This window comes from Neovison vison, chromosome 11, assembly GCF_020171115.1.
Source record: "Neovison vison isolate M4711 chromosome 11, ASM_NN_V1, whole genome shotgun sequence".
NCBI classification, from domain to species: domain Eukaryota; kingdom Metazoa; phylum Chordata; class Mammalia; order Carnivora; family Mustelidae; genus Neogale; species Neogale vison.
The window spans coordinates 87,904,566-87,909,856 of record NC_058101.1 but is presented as its reverse complement, the minus strand read 5'-3'; positions in this window follow the sequence as shown (position 1 = coordinate 87,909,856).

The window sequence follows — 5,291 nt, the reverse complement described above, 5'->3', positions numbered from 1 at the left end:
GCATGTAAGTAGGGATATTTCCTGTTTTCTCCCACTGATTTTCCAAATCTAGAGTTTAGGACCATTCATTCAATCAATGAATATTTGAATACATATTTTGTGCCAGGCAAATAGACCAAGAATGCCAGGACTCATGGAGATTATATTCTGGTGGCTAGAAACAGATAATGAATAGATAATAATACAAAATATAACATATGTCAGACACTGATAATTGCTTAAGAGAGAAACAGTAGGGAAAGATAGGGAGTGTGGGGGTTGGGAGTAGGTGCTGTTTTTCATCGTGTACACAAAAAAGGTCTAGGAATAAAGAAATGAGGAAGTAAGCTATGTGAATAGCTGTTGGAAGAACATCCCAGGAAGAAGAAATAGCCAGTGGAGATGTCAAATAAGCAGCTAGATGTACAAGTCTAGAGTTTGAGAGAGAGTTCAGACCTAGAAATATAAATTTGGAATGATCAGTATGTATATGGTGTTTAAGCTGAGAAGCTGGTTGAGATCACCAAGGATGTTAGTGTAGATGGAGGAAAGAAGAGGTGTGAGAATTAAACCTCAAAGTTTAAAGCTTGGAGTGATGAGGAGCAATCAGCAAAGGTACCTGGGGAAGAATGCACACTGATGAAGGAGAAAAATCCAGAGTGTCGGTAGGTGAAGTAAGCTGTAGGCTGCAAACTGATGGGCTTATAGCAGTGGGGGAAGTTGTTAGTGAACTTGAAAAGGGCTATTTCAGTGAGTTAGTATGGACAAAAATGGGATTTAAGAGAGAATGAGAGGAGAGAGAAAAGAGTCAGTAAGAAGAGATCATTATTCCAGAGTTTTGCTATAAAGGGGAGCAGGGAAATGAAATCATAGGGAGAGAGGGGTGAACAGTCAAAACTTTTTTCCCCCAGATTTATTTATTTATTTATTTTTTTACTTTCTTAAAATTTATTTGTGTGTGTGTGTTCCAAAATTCATTGGTTTTGCACCCAGTGGGAGGGACAGAGGGAGAGGGAGAGAGAATCCCAAGCAGACTCCATGCTGAACATGGAGCCTGACTTAGGGCACGATCTCACAAGCCTGAGATCATGACTCAAGCTGAAACCAGGAGTCAGATTCTTGACAGACTGTGACGCTGAGGTGCCCCAAAGCTATTTTTAAGGTGGGAAAAATAGCCTGTTTCTATGCTCATGAGAATGATCTATTAGAAATGAGAAAATTGATGGTTGGGTGGTGGGGAGAATTGCTACAGTAATGTCCTTGAGTGATAAAGTGAAGGCAGGATCTAGTGCATAAGTAGAGGCCTTGCCCTTAGACAGGAATACAAACTATTTCTTCAGTGTAACAGGAGGGAATGTTGAGGATATGGATAGAGATACAGCTAGGTTAGATAGATAGGGTGGTAAGAGCATGAAGAAGCTCTTTTCTGATTACTTGTATTTCCTCAGAGAAAATGGAAATAAGGTCATCAGCTGAGAATGAAGATGGGGAAGGAGGTATGGGAAGAGGGGATACGATGTGAAATAATCATATGGGAATGGGAGAAAATTAATGAACTGGGGGATTTTGTTAGATTATTGGGTGGCTCTGTAGTCCATTTGAGGTTGATGGTCATGCATTTTTAGTGAGACCAGTAAATATGGATACATGTTTTCCTGCAGTCAAGGTCAGCTGTGTACATGTGAGCTCAGAGTAGGTGTAGTGATGGATGTAACCATTGTTGTACTTTTGCCACATAAAGACAAGGGAGTAAGGGGATGATAATGATGATGGACAAGAGGCAAGTGATGACATGAAGATGGAGGAGGGGACAATCCAAAGTTAGTAAGATCAATAAGTTGCAGGAGGTGACATGAAGGATGTTGGAGATGGGGCACTAGAGAGTATAAGTTGGAAAGACAGGAGGTGGTGGTCAGAGGGTGGGATGCTTGGAATTGAGGTTATAAAGGGATTAAAGTGATTGATAATAACAAGGTCTAGTGGGATATGACCACGAAAGTCAGTGGCAGAGGAATGGTATAGGCAAGATCTTTGAGAGAGTTGAGTCAAGGAATTGACAGGCCAGAATATCAGAAGGATTATCTATGTGAATATTTAAATCACCAAGAATTGTCCGGAGCAATGTTGAAGGAAGTAAGTGACAATGAACTAAGGGTTAAAATTTCAAGGAAAGAGGGAAAGGGACCTGGGATTTGTTGTTAGGAGGTGGGAGCACTGGGGAAAGACAGAAACAAGGAAACTAGCTGGTGGTAGGCCTTATGGCATGCAGTTCAATGCAGGTGTTTGTTTTTAGGTGGAGGAAGCAAGAATAATCTGGAATTGGCAACAAGGAGCAAGTCATTTGCGTCTTGTCTTCATTACTCTTCATCTTTTGTATCTCCTAGAGTGTATCCTTCTAGTTAGATATTATAGCAATATGTAGATATTGCTTCTTGGCTTTCTTTACTCCCCAACTTTTTTCCTTGTTGTGTTCACTTAGTATTCTGGGGATCCAATGCTTAGGCCTGATTCTATATTAGAATCACCTGCAGAGATTTTTGAACATTATACTATACACAGGCCCTTTGAGGTATATTGATTTAATTATTCTAGGGTGGGGTCCAAGCATCCCTAGTCTTTAAAGTTCTCCAGGGGATTCTAGTGGACAGGCAATTTAAGAACCACTGCCCCAGAGAAAAGTTTGAAAAGGTTTGAGTCTTTGTAGACATATGCATTGTTATGGAGAATGGTCCACAGTTTTCATCATATCCTTGAAAAGATTCCTGACTGAAGAAGACTAACACTAAGCCCCTTATTTTTCTAATAAAAAAACTTTAACCTTATTGATTTTTTTTCCAATTTATTTATTTTCAGAAAAACATTATTCATTATTTTTTCACCACACCCAGTGCTCCATGCAAGCCGTGCTCTCTATAATACCCACCACCTGGTACCCCAACCTCCCACCCCCCCGCCACTTCAAACCCCTCAGATTGTTTTTCAGAGTCCATAGTCTCTCATGGTTCACCTCCCCTTCCAATTTACCCAAATTCCCTTCTCCTCTCTAATGCCCCTTGTCCTCCATGCTATTTGTTATGCTCCACAAATAAGTGAAACCATATGATAATTGACTCTCTCTGCTTGACTTATTTCACTCAGCATAATCTCTTCCAGTCCCATCCATGTTGCTACAAAAGTTGGGTATTCATCCTTTCTGATGGAGGCATAATACTCCATAGTGTATAAAAATCTTTTTCATTAGAGATGGAGATGAGAATTGGGAAAAGGGAGAAATCTGGAAAGAACCATACCAAACTAGGTAAAATGCTGGAGTCTTTTCCAGAACATCAGCAGGATGTCTTTGAAACCTCCATGAAGTGGAATCCATGAGGCTAGCCCACTACCCTGTGCATCCAAGATCATCTCTGCCTCCCTTCCTGCCCTCTAAAAATGTGAAATATACACGGGTCGCTGACTCTGGAGCTCTCTCACAGATGGTTTCTGCGTAGGAGTATTGCGCACACCAAGCTCACTTAGCACCTGCGTTTTACGATGTGAAAACTGCACATCCATCATATGAGCGTCACCTCAAATTATATAATTTTTTCTCACAAAGTGGAAAAAAGAGGTTTCAGAATATGCATTCAACTTCTGCTGGCCTAATAGAGGAGCAAGATGGGTCAAGAATTAGGTCACGAAATTGGGGAACTCTGGAGGCAAAGGCCCTCTCAGGCTGCGATGGATGCCACTATCCTTTGGTTGCTGCATCCACACTCTTGTCCTCGCTGCTGCAGCAGGGCCAGCTGCCAATATACTCAGATTTGTGAATTTACTCATGTATTAAAGTATTTGCCAACATTAACTTGATGGTTCTGGTTCCTTCACCACAGATCTTAATCCTCTGATAGGGAAGATAGGAATGTCTTGGAATCACACACTTTAATTATAACCATCATTTTTACTTATCCCTCTTTTATCTATTCAGTTGGGTTTCTGAGATGCTCAAACCAAGCTATGACATTTCTAAGCAGCTGGCACAAAGATAATAGGGAACGATTTATAACTTGTTAAAAAAGAAAGATTCTGGTGAAAGTGGTAGCCAGAAGAAATTACTAAATATCTACCTTGGTCATAAAGTTGCCCAATTCTAACCTCATAATTATTAACACTTGCTTGTCCCTGCACATATAAGGGGAAACATTTGGCAGATAGAACACGTCCTCAGATGCACTGGGTAAAATTACAAGTGACTACTTTGTCTTTCTTTTCTCTCCCTTTCTTCCTACCACTGGTTGTCAATCTCCCTTTCTTCTTTCTGCTTATAGTCCTCTAACCCAACCTCACATGCACGCTTAACTTCCACCCCCACATAACATCCACTGACTCATGCTCTCATAGCCACCCACACAGTGGCTCACCGTGTGCTCCTTTCATGTCCATTTCTGTCCAGGTGCCTTGGCTTTTTAGTTTTTGCCTGATTCTCAACAGGAGTAGCCTTCAGGTCTGCAAGCCTTTGGAGTCCGAAGTGGCTAGACCAACCATGAGTTAACCTGTTACTCTCCCTAGTCCTCCATACTATTTGGATCAACTTTTGGAGGAAACTGTGACGACACACATAAATCTAAAGAATTCAGCACAAGATCTCCAGAGTGGAGACTGCAAATTAGCAGTCCTTAGGTGACTCCGGTCAGTGTTACCGTTAGCCTACGGGTTTTGTTTTGTTTTGTTTTGTTTTAAAGATTTTATTTATTTATTTGAGAGAATGAGAGAGAGAGAGAGAGAGAGAACAAGTCAGGGGAGGGGCAGAGAAGCAGGCTCCCCAGTGAGCAGGAACCCCAGTGTGAGACTCGATCCCAGGACCCTGGGATCATGACCTGAGCCTAAGACAGATGCTTAACCAACTGAGCCACCCAGGCACCCTACACAGGATCTTAAAAATATTCTTGGAGACATGTTATCTTTAACAAAAATATTGAGTCAACATTTAAAGTTAGGAGATACTACAACTTTTGTGTAACATTTAGTCCGCAGTCCAGCAAGGCAATCATTGGTTAAAGTTGATTCACCCTTCTACTCCATAGATAAGTTTAAATTTGCCAGTTTCCCACAGTTCCCATCCAGCTTCCTATCTCTTCACTCATTTATGGTACTTGTCTTGCTCATGGAGGTGTTTGTGCTGGGCATCTTCTCTATAGCTGCCACAAATGGAATCCAATCCAGCTGGGTAAGAACCCAAGCCTAAAAAGATAAACTACCCTGGTAGTCATGAAAACACAGAAGAGCTGCCCCCGGCTCTTTCCTTCATAGAAAGAGCATCTGCTTTGGGAACAAAT